Source organism: Mustela putorius, unplaced genomic scaffold (assembly GCF_011764305.1).
Source record: "Mustela putorius furo isolate JIRA1106 unplaced genomic scaffold, ASM1176430v1.1 tig00003983_pilon_pilon_pilon, whole genome shotgun sequence".
NCBI lineage: Eukaryota > Metazoa > Chordata > Mammalia > Carnivora > Mustelidae > Mustela > Mustela putorius.
In genome coordinates this window covers 6737798-6759920 of record NW_025422123.1, presented here as the reverse complement: position 1 = coordinate 6759920, position 22123 = coordinate 6737798, and the positions used below count along the sequence as shown (strand labels likewise).

Below are 22123 nucleotides of genomic sequence, written 5' to 3'. Positions count from 1 at the left end.
TTAATACCAACTAGCTACCTCCCCTCCAACTCCTGGGAGGGTACCCCCTTGTTCTTTGGTGAGTCCATCCAGGAAATCTAAGCAGCAAAGTGTACTGGCAGACAAACTCTTTCACAGAATGGGAAGCTGCGCAGGACAGCAGTTAGAAGAATGATGAACAAGTTCAGATTTCAGCTCTACTGCTGTGTCATACAGACCCCCCCTCAAAGTTCTTAACTATAAATAAGCCTTAGTTTCCAAATCTGTAAAATGGAGGAACTCAACCTAAAATTCAGAGTTACAGAAAACAATTGTATGTGACACACTCGTGACCGTGCCCGTTCTACACCAAGTCCCAATAATGGCATTAGAGCTCTGTCTGTGGCCAGGGAACCAGCCACAGTCAAAGGAAGACTTGCTCTGGGCTGCTCACTGCTCTTGCGGGAGCTGAGAGGTTAAATTTTGGATCTCCCTCACTGTCTGCAATTGAAAAGATCTCCCATCCCAGTGGACGCCCTCCAATGTTTTAGGACCTTTCCCTCCTTCTGAGCTTGTTCTTTATCAAACCATGTATAATGACCCCTTTCCACACCTCACTCAACACTTCTCTCATTTATAAAGTTAGTAACACTAAGGAAAGGGGATGAAATCAAAATACAAAACTCTCTAACATCTGCACATACAATAGGGACTCAACTTTGCTTTGAAATGCCTGCAGAGAGAAAAGACTAGCTTGTGAATTACCAAATGTTAACTCAACCAGGAAGGCAAGTTCCCCAAGTGTGGTTTGTGAGCAGGTGGGAAACTGCGGGGGGGGGGGGGGGGGTGTGTGAGCTTGGGTAGAAGGGCAGAAAGTTCCAGGAACCTCTCAGTCATCCAGTGGTGGACATAGAGACTAATTTAATTTCTTTTTCCCGCTTCTACACATTTTCTGTAATGAACCTGCCTTTCTTTTACAATCAAAGAGGGAAAGTTATTTCAGTTTTTTTTTTTAATCTTCCTATCCTTCCAAAGCTTTTCTTAATTATAACCCACTCCACAGCCACCTCGTCCACATTGCTCACGTGCTGCCTCCTGGCTCTTGTCCTCTAGCATGAGTTTGCACTAGTAGTCATGAGAAGGTTCCTTCTCCATGTTCTTGAGCAGATTTCCCGTGCATTGGCCTGAGATTCACTGGTAAGTGGAATGGCCCCCAAGTGGGAGGAGAGGTTTCCTCCTGTGGAAGAGCGGCAGGCCCACCACCTGCCATTCCCTGTCCTGGCACCCACTCCCAGCCCTAACAAGCTCGTTAGATGCTTCTTTGTGAAGCAAGTGATACATGCCAAGAGGAACAACAAAGGAGACCTGCGGGTGAGAACTGTGCACATGCGCACACACACACACACACATCCTCCTCACACACATGCGTGCACACACACTCACACACCCCAATCTGCCCCTGCCTTCCTTCTGTATCTGGAGGAAAATGTCATCCGGTTAGTGCCCTCAGACGAACCAGGAAGGCAAATCCCCCAGATGTGGTTTGTGAGGGGGTTGGGCAGCTGGGAGTGGGTGTCAGAGCCAATCCGCTGCTATCTGGCTCTGAAATTCACACTTATTTTCCCGTACTGGACTAGGATCCCGTTTCTCAATGTGAGGAGTCTTGCTCTCTCTTGGTGACACACACTTTCCCCAAGAATGCTGGACTTCTCAATGAAGAATTCTTGTATATTTGGATTCTTGGAATCTGGACAAAGACTAATGAATTGCTGGCTCTACTCTAGATTTGGAAACCCTCTAGAACTCACAGGCAGGAGGGAAAATGGGAGGCAGGGAGAGAGGCTGTGGGTGTGTTTGCTGTAGAGAGGAGTTGGCAGGACTGAGAAGCAGGATCCCAGTGTCCGAGGGGCAGCCACTCCAAAAACTACCCACTGACTCCCAAGTTAAAAGTCACCTTCTGCTCTGGGACTAGAAGGCTGATGGAGGCAGGCTGGGGTGTGGGCAACACTGAATGTTTATTGGGGCTCCAGAGTTATAATAGGTTGGAAGTCAGCTTGTTGGTGGTTTTGTTCTCACAAAGGGAGGAGGTTGTGACCTATCAGGGTTCAGTACAGAAAGCATGGGTCTTGGAGCCAGGCATACCTTACCTGGAATGCCCTCTGTGCCTCTAACTAAGCCACGTGACTTCAGGCAAGGTACCTGCATGCTTGGAACCTTGGTTTTCTCTTCTGTAAAATGGGATAACAGCTCCTTTGCAGGTCTACCATGAGACAGGGATGTGCTGAAGGGTGCCAAGTGCCGAGCCCCATGCCTGGCACATAGTAGTCCTTCAAGATGGTAGGTATTGTTTAGTGAGTTTGAAGAGTAAAATGTTCATAAAGCTCTCTGTGTAGTGGGCCGGCTGTGGAAGGTCTGACAGCCCTGGGGATGACCACGCAGTAAGAAGGTGTAGCTCTCTAGAATAATGGCAGATAAGTTTAAGCTCCTTCCTTCACACATTCCTCAGGAGCCTTCACAGGTTTTGGAGGGTTTGGGCCATGCCACCCAACCTGACACCCCACCTGTAGAGGGTCTGCTTGAATCCAAAACGTGAATGTGTGCATTCCAGATCACTAGAATGACATGGTAGAGGGTCCACAGGGGTCCTGGGGCAGGAAGCATACTGGCCTCTCAACAAAGATCAAGCAAACCACACAATCCTTGCTGTCTAGAGACCTCCGTGAGTTCCTAAGACATCCTGAAGAACACAGCAGCCGAGTTCCTGCTACCCCCCCCCATCTCCCCATGAGCCCCCTGCCAAGAGCTCCAGTAACCTGGGCAAACAGACCAGGCCCCCAGGGTGTTCTCAGTCTAACTGAGAAGGCAAAACACAGACATAAAAGACTTAAGAATACAAAAAAACAAGGGGGAAAGAAAATAATTTTCTTTCAAAGGAGCTCATATATGCAGAGGGATCATGAGGTGATCTAAGGAATCCACATTCCACAGGGTTAATCCTGGGAGACTTTCTAGACAGAGTGGTGATGGGCAGGCCTGCCACTTAGTGCCACCACAAGTTCTCTCCCACAGTCAGACCCTGTGGCCTGACTGACGGAGAACAAGCACTTTTGCCTGAAATAGTAAATTTACATAACCTCGCCATCGTAGCGATGCTCAGTGCAGCTCTAGTTACAACAACAAGGGTTGAAGAACTGGAGAGTTTGCAATGGCAAAGGCAGAGGGGGAAAACAAAACAAAATCCACATGAGGTTTTAATTTTCTTTAGCCACGTGAGAATGGCCCCATAGATCCAGCTATAAATACCCAACTGCCATTGCCACAAGATGGAAAATCTCACACACACACACACACATACATGCACACACAAATCCCTTCAAACATTTTGTGCAAATTAATATTTCTGTCTTGAGAAGATGCAGTCCTAGACTCCCCTTGCTCAGTGTCTTGCCCTAAGAGTTATCTTGTGTCTTGCACTCCCCAAATATATCTGGGCACTATTAATATGTAGTCCAAGGCAGGACTTGGAAGGAAGTTATCTCTAAAGCCATCTCCAGAGCCAAACATGAAGCCGTCCCCACAACACACAGGCCAAATCAGAGCACAGCAATGGCTACCATCAGGACTGACAGAAACGGTTTTTAGATGGAACCCCTTAGAAGGAAACAAAGAGCACCCTGCTGGACCCTGGACACCTTGTGTTAGGGTCCCAGAATCAGAGTCTGAGACAGAGATTTGTATATATATATGTCATGTATGGAAACTGTTCTCTTGGGAGAGACCAGGAAGGGAATGAGGAAAAGAGAAGAGGGCAGAGGAATGATCCATCAAGGATGTGGTTTTGGGGGAGATCTAGCTTTAGTTCTGCCCTGTGGGGAGCCATGGAGGAGAACTGCCCTGCCACATGGCATCCTACCTTGGGCCAAGGGAGTGGAGCTCTTGTTCCTTTCTCCTTGCTAGTCATTAGCCACAGAATTCGGGGGAATGGCTGGGCAAGCATGGTGCAGCTCCAGACACCTCTGCACAAGGTGGTTCAAGAAGCCAAGGTCAATCCGTACAGGTGCAAGCCATTAGCTGGAGAACCCACAGCAGCTGGGGACTCTCACAAGCTACCTACAGCAACTTCTGTATAGGGTGTGTGAGCCCAAGGGCCTTGTTGCTTAGAATTTGTATTTTCTATTGATTACAAAGGCTTATTGGTTTGTTTGGTTTTGTTTCCTTTGCATGCAATGCTTTTGGAATTATCCTGCTGAAGAGAGAAGCGGAAGTGTGACCAACACAGTGCACAGTGCAAACTGCCCCCGTAATATCTCTTCTTGCCTTCTCCCGTATTCATAGGTCCCAGCTTCTGTGTGAGGCAGCAGCACGCCCAACTGAAAATTATTCTATTTCCCCCAAGACTCCATTGCAGTCTGAGGTTACTACTTACAGTTTGGGCCAGTTTCTAGAGGGACCTTTCAGAAAATCTTGTTAAAGAGAGCAGAATTAGCTGGCATACACTTCTTGTACTTTCTTTTCTGCCTGGAATGCAGATGTGAAGCAAGAGGTGATGCAGCCATCTTGGAATCATGAGGCAGTGAGCACAGGGACAAAAGTCTTTTCTAAAGAAGGCTGATGTAGAAAAACAAAGGGAGCTTCGGTCCGTGACAGCACTGTGGTGCCACTCTGCCGACTCTGGACTATGTCCGCTGGACTCATGTAAGAAACATAATGACCTCTTGTTGACAAGTCAGCTTTCCATACCATGTAGCTGAATACAAATTCTAGTGGATACATGAGCACTAGTTTTGTGGGGCATCCTATGGAAAAAGGCTTCTTAAGATAAATAAATTGAGAGAACGCTAGTTGGAACAATGTGGAACCTATTGTTTGTTACCATGCTTTTCTAAGTGCATGGCTCTGTGCTGGTGAGGGTGAAGGAGAAGAAAGAGTGCTGCATGCATTATTTAATTCCAGAACTTTTCTTCCCAGGACCATTGTGAGAATCTGGTGTTTTATCAAACGGGACTTGGGAAATGCTAGTCTAGATGACCTCTTAGGACTTCCTTTCTTTTGAACATTTCATGATTCCCCACCTGGGGGGAACTGAGCAGATGGCCAGACCCACAGTGGCCTTAGCGTCTACCCCTCCATGGACATGTGTGTGCACCAAAGAATTAAGTCCTATGAAGATGGTTGGAAACGTGCTATGAGCTAGATGAATTAAAAGACTCAAGGAAAGACCAAGTCTTTTGGAATTTTGGAGGAATTTTTCCTCTTCCCAAGCAGGGATAGGCACTTGCCCCCAGAGATAATTATCATCATAATAAATGACATTGATACAGCCAACATTTATTGAGCATTCATTATGCACAAGGCACTGTACCTCACACGAATGCCCTCAAGCAATCCTCATAATTGTCTAATAAGAAAAAGAACTTCCACTTACCCACTTTGCAGATGGAAAACCTAAGGCTTATTGAGATGTCACACAGTTATCCAGGGTCACTCAATGACCACCTGACAGAACAGGGACCCTCTGCCCCCATAGCCCACAACTTCAATGGTGTCAATTCTCTGCCAAGCAGCCATTGTGTTTGTATATTGTGAACTTTCACTTGAAGTGCTGTTTGCTGGTGTCCCTAGGAATTGGGTGAGGACACTCTGACTCATAGACTGGACTGGGAATTGTCAAAGGCAGGTCCCCTACCCCCATGAGTTCAGATATGTTATTTTCTCCTTTCCCTGTACTTTGCCACAATATTTAGAGACTATGTCTCCACCATGCAATGCCACTCAGTCAAGGCTGCCTCTCTGACATTTATCACAGACTTCACAGGAGCTAAGGTGTGCTCAAGGGAGCCTTCAGATAAAGGTGATGAGTAGTGCAGGTGGAGATGGACCCAGGAGGCAAATGCTGGAATGGTTAGCTCCAGCTAAGCTCATTCTCAGCATCACATGCTTATCAGGGCACTTGAGACCAGCATCATGTGTGTCACATGTACTGGGCTCGGACCAGGTCTCAAAGTCTTCAGCCTGCTACATGAACCCACTGGCTCAATCAGTTCAAGGTAGACACATGCTCCATTCTCTGGTCTGTAAAGTATTTAGAACATGACAAATAGCCAATCCCCAAGTCTCATTCAAAACATCTTCATTTTCACAAAGTATCTGACCCATAACCAGAAATACCTCTTCCTTTCTTGCCAGACCCCATTCCTGACTTATCCATCCATGTCAGCCTCCTGGAGTCCCCCAGTCCAAAAACAGCCCAAATTGCCCCAAAGCAATTCTAGTTTGAATCAAAGGGGGACTTCCCCTCATGCCTGGTCTCTCTAGTTATACAATGAATGCACACAGAAATATCCAAGGCTCTAACTATTCCCGGCTTGCCCCTCTACCTTCATTCCCTGCCCTTCTCTGCCATGCTCCCACCCAGGGGGCAGACCTCTCCAGAATGCATCACCCAGATTCCTGGGCTTTGGGTGCCCCGGTGATTCAATCAGTGGGCAGCAATAGCAGGAGACTGGAGGGCAGAAGGAGAGGGACCACAGGCATTTATTCCCCTATCCCCTCTCCACTCAGCCATGGGTCTGGCAGTGACGGTGCTCCTTTAGGGCCAGGGATCTGGCCAAGAGGCCATAATTCCTCAGCCTCAGTGGGCACAGGGCTCTGATAAACCATTTCTCCCCCTCGCCCCTTCAGGCGCACAAGTGTTAACATCTTCCTGCTGTTGATCATCCTTGGGTGTCTCCCATCTCCTCCAGGATCTTTTCTCTCTGCAAATAGTCCTCTGATTACATTCTTATCAATTAAGCCCTTTTGGGAGTGCCAACTGTTTCCCGCCCGGAGCCTGACTGATATAAGACTGCAATGTACATCCTCAGAGCAACCATCTAGCTGGGTTTGCTCTGAAACAGCTCTCAATTTTGTGTGATTTTCTTCCTTTTAATTAAAGTGAATTACATGATGTATAAATAAACAGGAGGTGCCGAGGAAAGCCACCCCAGCTTTAGGCTGCCATGCAAGCATCGTACCAGCCAGATGAGGGGTTCCCTTTTGCAGAACTGAGCACTGAGGTTCATGAGCTTGGTCAAGGACAGAGGCTGCATAATAGAGGACAGGGCACTCAAGGCCAACAGTTTGTGTTACTTGGATTGGGCTCAGACCAGATTCCAAGGGAGAGGGGGCTGTGACAAAGAGTAAGCCTGAATCAACTGGATTTCAATAAGCACCCTGAGAAGAAGATAGCATGGCTTCATTGTCCAGTAAAAGAAAGTGAAGGAGCTCCCGGTGGTGAGCACTTTCCCACTTTGGGGCAGGATGCTTGAACAGGAATGGAGAAGTGGTGGTATTAATGAAAGTCAGAAGGATGGCAAACTTCATCTATACCAGACAGTTATGGGGAGAGAGAGAGAGAGTCTTTCAGTCTGGGACAATGAGAAATACTTGAGACTGTTGGTCCCATTGCCCTTATCAAAGGGCTGTCAGGATGATGGTCATGGCCACTTGCCAGCACATGCAAGAAACCCCAGTAACTCCCATGGAAGGGGTGGGAGGAGAGAAGACTCCAGCAATCTGTTATATAGAAAAGGAGCTAGAGAGCTGGTGTTTGGTTTCTATTAGTATGACCCTATCTTGCATTTTACTAACATGTCAAAATACGATCCCGAACATCAGAAGAAAACAGATCAGGATTTTTCACTCAAAAACAGGGATTACCAGGGCCCAGTGTAGATGTCTGGCGAACAGCTCATTTGAAGAGGATCGTTTCTACCTGAAATTTCCCAGAAGAACCTGGAGCAAATGGGAAGTGCCTTCCTATTCAATTTTCAGCATGCCCACTAGCCAATGGGTAGAGGAGACAGATTAGGAGTTTGTGCCCATTTTTTAAAATTACGTTTTTTCAAATGAAAAAACAATTATCACTATCTAGAGATACAGGCAATAATAAAATAAACATTTGTGTACCCATCACCCAGTAGAAGATATAAAATCTTACAGGTTTACATGGAGCCCCTCTGTACCCCTTCCTGCTTGCCTTCCCTAGAGGGAGCCCATTTTCTGAATTTGCTGGTTATTCCAAACCCTTTTTCAAACTTTACTTATACATGTAAATACTTGTAAATAAAAGACTTATTTGGAAGGATTTTAAATTCAATATTAATAACATTCTTGTACAATTTGCTTCTCCACCCAATATAATTTCCACTTAATATTATTATACCTCCTGAGAACAATCTATTCATTTTTTTCTCTGTAATACATAGGATGCCACTGCATGCACATATCAAAATAGTTAGCGAATCTTCTGGGTACCAGAAAGTGGGGAGGCTTTCTAAGTCTTAAAAGCCATGCTGTAACAAATATTCCTGAACACAGTTCCTTTTTATAGGTGTTAGACTTCTTCTAGATTTACCTAGGAATGAAACTGCTGGGTCATAGGGTAAGTGCATCTTCAGTGTTACTAGATTTACCAAATTGCTCTCCAAAGTGTGCATACCAACTTAACCCCAACTATTAGTGAATGGGAGTTCTTTTGGCTCTACATTCAATGTGAAGAGTATCATTTTGGGGGCCAATCTGATGAGCGTGAAATTATATCTCCCTGTGGTTTCAATGTCTGGTTATTTCCCTGATTCCAAGCAAAGCTGAACATCTTTTCCTGTGCTTATCATTCCACAGCATCATTTCACTGTTAGATCTGCATACTCTGAAAACCCAAAAGATTCATTCTTGTAATTTATCAAAGTCTGAACTAACTGAGTACTTCATTACTTCCTCATTGGAAAACTGGGAGAGGCAGGAAGAGCTGTGGATACCTGCAAAGGGAAGACCTCCCTTTGCATACTGGCTTTGAGACAGGGATTTTTCAGATAAGCCCTAACTTTAGAGATCAAGTACATGAAGCAGGAATTCCAACGATCCCTGGGCAATGTGGGGAATACATCCTGTTAGACCTCATCAACCCTGTCCAGGAAAAGTTCAGAGTGTTTGCACTGTGCCCTCCACCTCTGTAAGATACACACAAGGTGGACACTACAAATGGGCTGAAGGAACCATCGGAACCAGCTGTCTATCTTCCTGCCACAGAAAGCACCACGTATTTACCATTCCAGCACACAAAATCGCTCCTCTAATAACTCAAGCCTGAAAGGAGATTTCACAACTTCCTCACATTTCCAAACACTCTTCAGTGGAATCTAAATTTCTCCACTTTGAACACATCTCTCTCACAGCACTGATGTCATGGAATAGTACCCTTCACTTCTAGATTTTGTCTTGACAATGCTGTTAGTATTTTGAGGGCTCATCTGAAGGTCTCCTATCCCTAGCACAAAGGTGGATGAACAGTTGGATATGCATGAGGGCCAGGACCACATCTTATTCAGCTTCCAAATTCCAGGACACATTTGATTTCTATTTCTTAAGGGAAGGCATTTCTTCCATACTAAATCTTCTTTTCCAAGCCTGAAGACCAGAGTAATTGTGGAAATGAATCTTCTTGTTCAGGGCATAGAACTCTAAAAAATACCTTGGAAATCTTCCCTATGAACCCTTCCTTGACTTCCCTCACCTCAAAATAATCTTGTTTCCTCTGTATTAATTACATCAGTACCACACAGTCCCTAGTATTCTGATGGAAAGCAAGTAATTTGGCAAACAACGATCATAAAGATTTACAGAGTACAGACCATGTTCCAGGCACAATTTTAAGTACTTTACAAATATTAATTTTGTCCTCCTTTGGAGGTAAGTATTATTACTGTCCCCATCTTACAGTTGAGGAAACAGAGTCTCAGGGAGGATACAATTCTAGAAATGGTGGGATTTAAAGTTGGATGCTTGCAGTTTGACCCAGGATCTGTACCAGAAGCCACTATGCTACACCAAAGCTACAGCTAGCTAGACATACATAAGCACTTCAAATGCTTCTTGCTGTTGTTCTAGTGAAAATACAGCTGTATGCTTAATGAGAAATTAATTATCCCTGGATCCTTATCTCCAACACCCACATCAAATCCCCAAGGCCCTGAAGAATTTGCTGATCCCTTCCCTATTTATTAATGAAAGCTTCCAGTCACATGGACTGGCCACATACACACTGGGTCTGCCTTCCTTGAGGCCAGAGAGGCCCCGGAGGGAGGCAGAGGCAATGTGGCTCACAGCTGCCCCCACCCCCACCCCAGCACGCAGTGCCTTAAACCAGTGCTTCTCAGATAATCCTTGAGCCACCACCAATGGTAACTGCACAGCCCTTTGCACTTTTCATTGACTCTACGTCACAGACTCACTTAGCTCCTATGCCACAGGTATTCCCGGTATGTTAATTTCACACATGACAAAATTCCCAGGCTCAGAAATACCAAAATGCCAAATTCCTTATGTAAAGAAGCTTGGCTAATTAGCAGATGTTTACATTCAAACCTAGATCCTGACTTAGAATCCCATGATACAGCGTCATTTCCTACTCATTAAGTTGGTCCCTTTTATTTTCTGTCCTTGGCATGTACGCACATACACAACTGACTTCTCTTTCTGGACCAGTGGAATAGGAGTCAGATTAAAAAAAAAAAGGAAAGCCATCTAAAGTAAGCTCTTGTTCTATGAACCATGAATGAATAAGAACACGGATAAGAGTTATGTACAGTCAACAAGGATTCCCTGGATGCTAGCTCTGTGTCTATCACTCAGCTAGGGGCTACAAAGACCCCCAGCGACTAAATCACAGCCCTAGCCTTCTAGGAGCTTCTAGTCTATTAGCAGATGTGTCTCCATGGTAACTAGATCTGTCAAAGGAAGCTCACTTTGTCTGAGCCTCCTCTGAGCAAGGAATGGTGTGCAAAGGGGAAGAAGAAAACCAGATCCTGTTTTAGCATAAGCAGGAGACCAGAAGTACATTGTGTTGGGGAAAACTCCAGACAGACAATGTTCAGAATGAGTTAAAAAACACCTGTAGGCCCCACTGACCAGGGAAGCAAAACCCACTCAGCCTCCGAGCTGACCCGGGACAGTGTCAAAACATGCCTGCTTCCACAGTGTTCCATCCAGTGACCCTTTCACTCTTGAAAGAGTCCTGGCTTAGACAGTAAATTACATGTCATCCTTGCCTTCCAGGAAATTTATGACCTTTTCCAACAGCCCCTGGGCAGGAAAACAATTTGGCTTCCCAGGGTCATTGAGTTGTCTTCTTTCTGCTCCTTGTTACAGAGCTTCTCCTCACAGCCACCATCCTGCAGCCAGCACAGACTCAAGGAGGACAACCTTCACAATGGTGTGTCTCTGCTCAGTGTTAGCACTGAAGTCAAAACCATTCACCATCTGATCCCCAAATGCACGAGCTGTAGATTCAAGCATATCTGTCCTGTAGCCTGACTCTGAAAGTTTCTGGCTGGGTGATCTTAGGCAAGCCACTCAGTCCCTCTGTGCCCCAGTTACCTCATCCATAAGAGGGGGTAATGACACCCATCTCATCTTATGGGACTCTTGTTGGAAGTAGTCTAAGTGAAAACACCCAGCCCAGTTACTGGTCTAGGACACATCTACCTGCAGAAGGCTTTCTGGAACACATGAGCTCTCAGAAGTAAAAGGCATGGAGGATATGAACATCTCAGGAACTGCACTATAGCAATGGGACTCACACCCTTCACACCCTCCCACCAAGTGGGAGCTACTTCTTCATTTTTACAGAAAATGGAAAACATGGCATGAGCACTTCATAAGACTGATGGTACCTTCTGAAACTGACCACACGCATTCCCTAAGATCCAGCATTTCCACTCCTGGGACATACCAAGAGGAACGCATTCATAGGTTCACCCAAGGACAAGTGCACAAATGCTCCTAGCAACACTGTCCACAACAGCCCCAAACTTGGAAACCAACTCTATGCCCATCAACAGAAGGGTGGATACATAAAGTGTGTTACGGTCACATAATGCAATACTACACAACAGTAAGAAAGAATGTTCCATGCAACAACACTATGCTGAGCAAAAGGAGTCAAACAAAAATGAGGACATGTCGTATGATCCATTTAAATGACATTCAAGAATAGGCAAAACTAATCCACAGTGTTGGAAGTCAGAATTATAAAAGGGTAGTAGCCAGAAGTGGGAATGCACACAGAGCCTCTTAGCACAGAGACAGTGGAGGGCGCTTTATAGTATTTTGTTTCTTGATCTGGATGCTGGCTACATAGGTGTGTTTAGTGGGTGAAAACCCACTGAGCTATATACTTATAGGCTGTGTATTTTTCTGAATCATTTTGAACTTCAATAAAAAGTTTTTTTTAACATTTATATATTAAAGATTTATAAATCTTTAAAATCTTCATAGAGAGGTGAAGTAACTCATGCATGGACACAGAGCGAGTAAGAATTTAAACCTCAATCTGAACCCAGGGCCGGTGCAGTGAGTGACCCACAGCCTTCTCCTCAGAAAACTGGAGTCTCAGCTCTGTTAGCCCCTGCTCCCATTTAGACAGCTGCAAACCTCCATAACATGACCCCTGCTCAGGGCAGCAGTGATGGGAAATGATCATGTGTGTCTTGGAAAGGCAGTTCCTAATTCTGGGCAGCTGCCAGCCCCCTTCTACATGACAGGTGACATACTGATAAATATATTGACAGAGATTAAAAAAAGGAAGGGAAGGTTAAAATGCTTTGGCCTTTCCACTGCCCCAAGTCTGCAGAAACTCTGAATTTGCTTCCAACTTCCAAAGCCACCTTGGGCAGTATAGAAATACTAACCGATCTTCCCACTGACCTAAAGTCACTCCCTTCCCTCGCTGCCTGGTCCTGGGTCCTTGACGCTGGGGACTGTGGTATCTGGGAGGAAGTGAGGAAGTATTGACGTGGCCCCTGAGCTGTGAGTCTAGGTCCCTGAGTCTGATACATTGTGCATCTATCTCACAGGCAAGCTTGGCTTTGGCACTCAGGTAGATGATCAGTATATGTAACCCGAGAGGCAGAAGATTCAACACAGCACCAAAGCCTGCCTGTGCTTAGGACAAGGCAAAGGGAAACAAACATCCCTAAGGGTGATTCAGATCCACCAGAGATCCATGCAAACACTCGGTGAATATGTCTGCAGGTGGGAAAGCCGCTCCTGATGGGCCAGCAGGGTTCTCGTACACTGCACCCCACTTTGTATTACAGAAGCACTATTAAGATGGAAAGGAATTCCCAAAGGCCAACTTGTCCTGCCCCCCTTCTCCATCTGGTCATGCTTCTATCCACATATACCCAAACCTTTTGGCCTCACAGGGTTGGGACAGGGCAAACACAAGTTTAGCAATAAAATTCAAAACTCTTGCTCAGTCTGTCCAGTTATGACACAGCGCTATTTGTAGGGAAATCAGTTGGGTCTCACCTAGAAAACACACAAGATAGAGCACAGCCACGAATGATTACCTAGAAAATAATGGGTTGCTCCAAACCAATTTCATATGAAAGAGTCAAAATGTCTGAAGCAGGCAGCAGGTTTTTTGGAAGGGCTTTTAGAATCCATCCCCCATGGGACAGAGGGATGGACAGGAGGGAGCACTGGGCAGAAGGAGAAGTGCAGTTGCCAGGCCCTCAGTGAAGGCCTCGGTCAACCCCACGCAGAGCCCGGAAGCTGGGATGCCCTTTAGAAGCTTCCCGAATTGGTACAGAGAGCCCAAGCCTTCATCGCTCCCACCAGTCATTGGGTGCAGGTGACCCAGGAGGGGAGGGTGGGCAGGGCAACTCTCTTCAACGGAGGCCAGCACAAAGTGGGCTGGCCACCGGGTCAGTCCAGAGAGAGGGTCAGAGCGGCACAGCCTTTGGCACAGCCTATTTCCGCTATGTGGGGATCTGGACCCCGTAGGTGATCTGAGTGTGGAGTCCACACACCTGACCATTACACTACACTGCCCAATCTACTTCCATCAGGACGGTTTTCCCATCTAATGCATGTCTTTGATATTTCCCGCTGCATTCCTGCTCAGTCAGTGATAGAGGAGAAAGAAGCCAGGAAGGTTAAATTGGATGAGAAGGGGGAGGGCGAGCCAGAAGGCCTGATGCTCGACAGCTTCCCTAGGGAACCAAGGAGGACTACGTGAAACATGCGCTCCTATCCCAGATGGTCACCAGCCTAGGTATGTCCATCGCTCAGCCTGAGTGCCAGAATGCAACTTTCCTGAGTGATGGATGCTTGATATGTCAGAAGCAGAGACCCAAACTGGTGATTATCCAGGATGAAACCATGTTTAATAACTGACTGATGCAAAAATAAATATGCCTACAAGAATGGCATGATCTCAAATATATAGAGCTGTGTGTATCTCAGCCTAAAGAAATCAGAAAAAATAAAAAGGAGTTGATGCATGGCGGGGGTGACCTGATAGATGATCAAGGGGAAGAAAAGTATGCCATGGAGTAACATACAAGGGTATATTCAGTTTTATGAGAAATAAATGTTCAGACAACAGGTCCCATCTATCTGTGTATGCACTGGTAGTATTTGTATCAACGAAGTACAAGGTAAGTTGGCTGTAATCTAGGCTATTAACATTAATGGCGAGGGGGTGGAAGGATAATGTTATTCATTTTCCACTTGTCTTATTTTTCTGCATGATATTGATTCACTTGTTTAAGCAAGTAAGAATTATTCAGAATGTGGAAAAATCAAAGAATATGCTTTTTAAAATGATCAGCATAGTGCCAGGTGCAGAGTAGGGTCTTATATAGAAGTATTATTTCATTCCCCCTCCCTGCCCCTCACCTCAATTTAAGTAGCTCTGAATGGTTCATTGGGGGTTGATCAAAAGGCCAAGATTTTTCTGTGCCCTCTTCTTAATCATTAGAAGAGAACTTTAATAATCTTCCACACAAAATATGTGTCTGCCATCAAAATAAATCTGCCACTGAAAGCTATAAAAATTATGCAACACGTTCTAAATGGCAATGCTGTGAATTATCTGCTGTTTGCTATTATCCGTGACCGTGCTTCTCTCTATGACCATGCTAACAAAAGCTGACCATACCAAGCCAACTCCCAATTATCTTGGCACATATACATGCAAAGCCTGGAGAAGCCAAAACCCAACTTTTCACCACATCTGCTGACCAGAAACCAAAGGGTTGGTTTTATGTTTCTTCCGCCTTTCCCTGTCCCTGGCTACCCCTTAGGAGAGGTGTTCCAGAGGGAAGGAACCAGGAGAGCTCAGGAATGAAGACACAAAGGGTCCCATCGTCTATAAACTGAGTGGCTCTTCTCTATGCGGTTGGCTATGGGGATTTTCTCTTGAAGCCCCGTTAGCACCTGGGTAAGCCCTATTCACCCCTCAGGAGTTAATTCAGATATCACGGAGTTGAATCAAGGGTCTAGTAGACATAATTTGGCTACCAGGTGGAGTCAATGATGCAATTTGACTTTTATGAGCTCCACACGTAGAAGGCATGAAGGAGACTCATTTCTTGTCTGATGATGCAAGGTGTTTGATGTTGTGACAGAGCTGGATGCTGTGTTTGTGAGTCAAGAGGAAACAGTGATTGGGGGAAGCCTTACAGAGGGCATCTGACAGAGAAGTGGACACTGGAGTGAGCCTGGCAGGAAGACAAGGACTGGGGAAGGGCTTTTCAGATAGACAGAACTATGAACAAGGGTGCAGAGGTGGGATGGGCTTATGACCAGATTGAGCGCAATAAATCCTAAGTGAACCCGGAGGAATGATGACAACTGCTGGTCGACATAACACTCAGACATTCAGGAGCACCTGTGTTGTCTTGAAAGGACAATCATTACCTCAGAAACCCATTTTTCTTCATCATACCACCTCACTAACTGATTCTGTTTGACCACTACCTCCCTTATTTCTGTCAAGAATATTAGGTGTGGATTTTTTACTTTAATCTAGTTCTTTTTGCTTTTACTTGGTTAATTACCAGTCCTCTCAAATCCTCTCAACCATCCTGCGAGGGACACGTGATTCATTATCATCCCCCATCCCCCTTTTTCAGGTGAGAAAACTGAGACTCGGGGAGTAAATAATATGCAAGGTCTTACATCAGGTAAGTGGGGGAGCCAGGATGCAAGCACAATTTACCTGATTCTAGAACCCATATTCTTGACCACCATGTTGTCCTGTCCAGCTCCAAAATATGCCCTCTGTTTCCTTCAGAGGTCCAGAGCAGGAACCATCAAACCTTTGCTTTTCTGTTAAAGGTTCAGACAGTAAGTACTGTCAGGTCTGCGAGGCTGATAGTCTCTGCCACAACACTCAACTCTTGCCCTTTTAGTGCAAAAGCAGCCATAGACAATCTATCAACAAATGTCATGGCTGGGTTCCAATAAAACTTTACTCACAAGACAAGGTGATAGGCTGGATTTGGCTGTTGTAATTGCTGGCTCCTAATATATAGTAGTTTGTTCATTCATTCACATAACCAACATTCGCTGAGTGACTTACCTTGTGCCCGGCACGTTATGGGGCTACAGGGATCACCATACAAGCACGGCCCTTTTGAAGTTTAAGTCCAGGCAAAATATTGGCTGGTTCTTTTTTTTTTTTCTTTCTTTCTTTTTCTTAACCCATGCCTGACACCCTGAATCTTAACGTTGGTACTCTCCACTTTGACTTTAGGCGGTTACTTATATTTGGATCACTTGGGGAACTATCAAGACAAAACTATCCATACCTGGGCCCCACTCCCCAGAGATTCTAATTTAATTGTTCTGGGGTGGGCCCAGGCCCACACATTTGAGACTTTTACTAGCTTCCCAGGTGATTCTAATGGGCAGCCAGTGTTGTGCCCCATCGCCTGGGGAGCTGTTCCCTTCCTGTTGCCTCCACCCGCTGGGGGAAATAGGGTAAGTCTTTTAAGCCCTCAGAGTTTGAGCTGTAAAATATGGTCAATGCCAATCTCATAGGATTGTTCTAAAGATGAAATGAGGCCACCTGCTTTTCAAACTGTAGGCTGTTATGCAAATGTAAGGCGCTATTGACATCGTGCCATTATTATTCGGTTTCAATATCAGTGATTTCTTTCCCTGGTGTTGACTTTAATTCTTTGAGCCCAGACTGCATTTGGGATTTCTAAAACACGCTCTATGGAGAGTTCACTAATAGCCCTGGTTCGTGGGTCAGTGAGTTGGTGGCCTTTCCTTTCTTCCCATAGAAGATCACATGGGGCTCCCATTTGTTTGGCATGGGGAACACCAAGCTGTGCCGCCCCACTTCTGAATTAAAGGTCTCCATCTCCAGCCTGAGCTTAGCTGACCATTGAGCACGCTGCTAAGCCTTGAATAAGTAGCTTATTTGCTTTGACTCGTGGACAAATGTCCAAATCTATGCACTTTCTTGAGCTTAGAACCAGAGGGGGAAAGGTCCCTAACATTTTGCTAAGCACTGGGCAGTTTGCTAGATCCTACCCATATATTATTCTGTCTTACCTTCAGAACAAGTCTGTGAAGTAAGAAGAGTCATTGTTTTCATTTGACGGGTGAAGAAGGATCAGAAAGGAAGAATAGCTTGTGACCCGCTGGTGCCAAACTCAAACCTGAATCTGCTTGATTCTGAGCCTCCTTTCATAGAACCATGAGGTAGCCTACAGGTAACTCAGCTCCTCTCCGGCCAGAACCCAAAGAGATACCAAACTGCCTAAGGTTTATATTTTTCTGGGTTCTTTTTGTTCTTTGCTTTTTTTTTTTCTCCTGTGGATGGGAACCCCAGAAAGAACCCCACAATACCTGCTAACCCCCTTAGTCCGTTAATCTTGCACATTACTGGCAGAATGACACACACGAGTCCGAAGAAAAGGCATTCTGTTTCTACACAGTGTCTTGACAGTGCAGTTTTACAACCTCATAAAGACAAAAAAACAAAACAAAACAAAACAAAAACCGAACACCAAAAAATGTGAGAAGGGAGCTGGAGAACTAGATACTGCCAGGAGTGAGGAATTCACTGACCCCCAATCTGGGCCATCTCAAGAGAAGTTGGCCACGGGCTGAGCCTCTTAAAAGCTGAAAAGTCATCCCAGGCCATGGTTAAGGAGAGAGCTTGAACAAAACAGAAACAAATGTGATCTTCAACATCTTAAATGTCAAGTTGACGGATAACTTAGAAGCTCTGAGATGGGCCCGGAGAACCTGCAGATGCTTTCTCCAGCCTCTGGTGCTCCTTCTGTCTGTGGGACTAGCCACTCCCCAAGATAGTGTATAATGGGGGGCCACCTCCCCACTCCATACACGCCATAGACACTTGGGGATAGCTTCCATACTTATGACCCATCACAGTCTCCCCTTACTCTGACTCGAGCGTCCTGAGGAACAGTGGCTGCCTAATGGATCTCAGACCTTGGGCTGATTCTTCCAGACTCACCTGGTTCTTGATCTTCCGGACCCACCCACACCCCCCAGGCCCATATGAATGACTCTGCTGCCATCCTCCCTTCTGAGAGATCTCCAACACAGAAGTGGTTTCTGGGCCAGAAACCCAGGAGGCCTGCCACCTCCTCCCACTACTCGGGGTAACAGACCGGGCATGCTCCCGGATCATCCCCACTGGTCATCTTCTCTAAAGGGAGGAAATAAGGGTGACCAGAGCCCTGGGACTGCCACCTATTGGCTTTTAATAATGGAAAACATGAGGTTTGGGGAGAGGTCCTTTCCAAAAAACATGGATTCCTGATGGCTGAAAAATGAAGAAATAACATTGTGCTCTTCCCTTCATTAAGGACCTATGACATCGTTAACTTTGTTCTTAGTCCTTTTGCACAAATGCTATTTTTGCAATAACCTTGTGAGGTCATTATCCCCATTTTACAGATGAGGAAGCTGAGGCTCAGAAGGAGTAAGTACTATCTACCTCGGGTTCCTAATCCTTTCCCAGGGCCGTCTGCTCTGAGATCTGCACTCTCTCTGCTATCCCAGGGTGTATTTGAAGTTCAGGGCTGAAGGATGCAAGATCCCCAACCACAGAGACTCAGGCTGTGGAGGCTCTCTGCTATGAAAGCCAAGTTGTTCTGCCTGCCAGGTGCAGGGACCTTCGGGAAAGAGCCTGAGTTTCATCCTATCTAAGTATGCCAATCTCCAAGATGACCCAACAACCGGCCAGAAGCTGGAGCTGACAGAAGAGGCAATGAGATCAGCCCAAACGCCAATGTTCTGGGAACTCAACCTGGGTCTGTAGTTGACGAAACATCTCCCAGAGCAAACCCAGAAAGGTTAGAACCCCATGAGCCCGCCAGAGAAAGCTGACATGACGGAAGAGTTGTAAGCGCAGTTCTTGCCCTCGGCTTTCCCTGAGGGTTCCTGCACAGGGACGAGAGTATTTCTCAGAGTCCACCGGCTCCACATCTCCTGTGTCCCTGAGTCTTCAGCCTTCTATTTGCACATAGCAGGAATGGGTGGGAACATTAAAAAATGGGATTTCCACTGGCTCCACTAAAATCAAAGAAACAAGCCTCTGCCTCATTGATTATCTTTATAGTGTCCCAACCACCTGCCCTTAGGTTCACCCCCTTCTTTACAGGGGTAAAGTTGGACAACTCTCTTCAGCGAAAGGCAGAGTTTAACCTGTTTAGTTTCGAGAACTCTAAGAGTGGGGGGTTGGGAAAGCAGACTGGGGAGAGAACATGTTCCCACAGAAAGCAGTAGGCTTTCAACCTCCCCCACACTCACCAAAAGAAAACACATTCACAGGCCTTCCTACTGGTCCTGCCCTCTCTGCCTCCCGCTTCCTGAACTCCTGACTTTCTTCTGAGGGCTAAGGCCCAGGAGAAGTTTCCTCTTTCTGTCCTGTGGGGGGCACGAGTATTCGCTCAGCATCCCAGGATCTGGAGGAAAAGCTCTGGAAACTCGGGAGTTAGGAGCCAGAGCAGGCAACAGAAGCAGGCAGCAAGACAATAATAGCACAGTTGTTTTTGGTAAAGGAAGAAACGGGAGTCGGCTGCAGCTCCCAGAACAGAAGAGAAATGGGCTGTTTGTGCTTTCATGCCTGAGGCCAGGACCATCCCCGCACAGTCACGAAGGCATAAACATGTGCCTGCACGTGCATCTCGTGGTACCCAATGACCCCTGCTTACACGCACTTTTGTTTACACTGCCCTCGGAATGGTTTCCCTCTTCTTCATGACATTTAAGTTGAAGACACAACTTCTGAAGTGAAAGGAGTCTTTCTGACATTGCTGTCTGCTGGGTCCTTTACGGCACTTCCGCAGGGGTCAATTTGTATAATGGCTAAAATCTACCCCAAATCTCGAACTTCCTGTGGGTCCGTTTTTATATCCAGATGACCTCCCTGTTCCTTCAATCCCTCCTTTTCCTTAGGACACGGGGAGAGTCCGGCAATCTTCCTCCCACCCAAACATTGTAGGTTGGCTCTCTTGCAAAATACAAAACCAGAGACCGAGTGAGGGCAAAGTGAAAGGGCTCTCTTTGTGGTCCTTGTTTCTTGGGCCCAACTACTGACGTCCAGCACCGTGCCTGGGGCCATCCAGGGCTAGCCAATGCCTAGCTACTGGCTCTGAGAGCACAGTCCGCCTCTGCTTCCTAGGGAAAATCCACTCCCTCCAGCAGCCCACTCTTCAGAGAAATCCAAGAAACTGACACCAAACCCGGAAGAAGGGAAACACAAAACTAAACTCTTGAAAGATGGGAAGTTGCTTTCATTCCCATGTAGATTTCAAGGAAAACCTCCAGGGACTCTTTCCTGGAGAGGTGTAATTTTCCTTCCTACCTTCCCAGGAACTCTGCAAATTCACCAGAGAGGTGGAAAAGTGGCCAAGGCAGAGAGAGAAGAGTTAAATCAAGCCCAGACCTCGGCAATCTGTGTTCAATTTTGATAAAAATCTCTCTCCCTCTCCCCCACCACCCCCCTTCCTCCACCCCACAGTTCAGACATGTCTCTTTATGTTAGGAGCTTGCATCTTGTTTGGGGCACCGCGGCTCCTCGAGAACCGGGCACATCCCTCCCTGTGGGCCCCTGTGGCAGACGCACCCCTCCCACTCCTGGGGCAGGACTGGCCACCGCACAGAAGTGTCCAGACCACCACCACCTCTGCCTCCTCTTCCTCCTTACAATTACCTGCCTCCAGCCCGGATCCTTCCTTCCTCTGTTAAGTCAAAGTCCCATTGCCTGGTGATGTCAGGGCCACAGCAGGAGGCTGGACGGCAGCCGCAGGTGCTGAGGTCCCCAGAGTCAGAACCCCTTTTCTGGGATGCTCCTTCCCTCGCCCCAGGTCCCACTGTGGCTGAGAGCAAGACCCTCCAGCTCCCTCTGCCCTGCCTGCTGGCCAGAGGCCAGCCTTCAAGTGGGAGCTGGGGCTGGGGAAGAGTTAAATCACCGGAACGAAGTCACAAGCTGAGCGGGGGGGAAAAGCCACCACCAAAAAGTTGTCCGCTTAGGGGTTACTGGCTATGTGGCTATGTTCGTCCACTTGTGACAACAAGGAATCAGATTTCAAAGCCACGAAAAAAATTTTTTTTTTCTAAGTTTCCCAAAGACATTTCCTGTGTCCAGATGTGCCAATACACAGACACAGACACACACGCGAATCACACCCGTGGGCGCACAGACACGCACACAGGCCCCGGGAGCCCACTCCTGGACCGGTGGCTCCTGCAAACACTTTGCAGAAACAAAACAGGCAGCCTGCGGAGCTGCCGCCTCTCCGGTCCCCTTTCAGCACTGCAAAGAAAGCGGGGTTGGGGGGTGAGGGGTGTTGGAGAAGAAGTGTGGAGGTGCCGGCAGAAAGCGCCCGCCGCTCCGCCCGCCCCGCCCGGCGCGAAGCGGGGCAGAGGCAGGGCCGCGCACTTACTCCGAAGACCCCATGGCGCGGCCGCCGCTCCCCGCAGCCCCGAAGCCGCCGCGCCGCCGCTGCCGCCGCTGCCGCCGGCCGCCGCTCGCCCCGGCTCCTCTGGGCGCCCCCGGGCTCCGAGAGCGGGCGGCGCGGCTCCCCGCCCGGCCGGCCCGCGCCCCCGCCCGCCCCGCTCTGACGTCAGGCGTCTTGGAGCGGGATATTTATGGCAAGGATACTCTGAATGTTCCCTAGGTAGAGTTCTGATTGCAGCTCCTTGGGATTTGTAATTTTCACACTTTCAGACAGAAAGGAGGGGAGGGAGGAAGGGCGAGCGCGGCCGGCAGGGCGAGGCAGACAATGAGGGTAGCTGTTTCCAACTTTGGCAAGGAGCCTTCTCAGGGCTCCCTCTGTTTGGGAAA

General features: G+C 47.1%; 1 protein-coding gene across 3 annotated transcripts in view; it reads right to left on the bottom strand.

Annotated features, from left to right (window-relative positions):
• DAAM2 (dishevelled associated activator of morphogenesis 2) overlaps positions 1–21861 on the bottom strand; it is a 117628-nt gene extending 95767 nt beyond the window's left edge. Inside the window, exon 1 of one of the 3 annotated variants that reach the window (XM_045071226.1) lies at positions 21723–21861. The gene's annotated coding sequence lies outside the window, so the exon portion shown is untranslated. Of the gene's footprint in view, positions 1–20989; positions 21698–21722 lie in introns of those variants that run through there. The other 2 variants (XM_045071229.1, XM_045071228.1) reach the window with 2 other exon arrangements.
• Between the last annotated feature and the right edge of the window lie 262 nt (positions 21862–22123).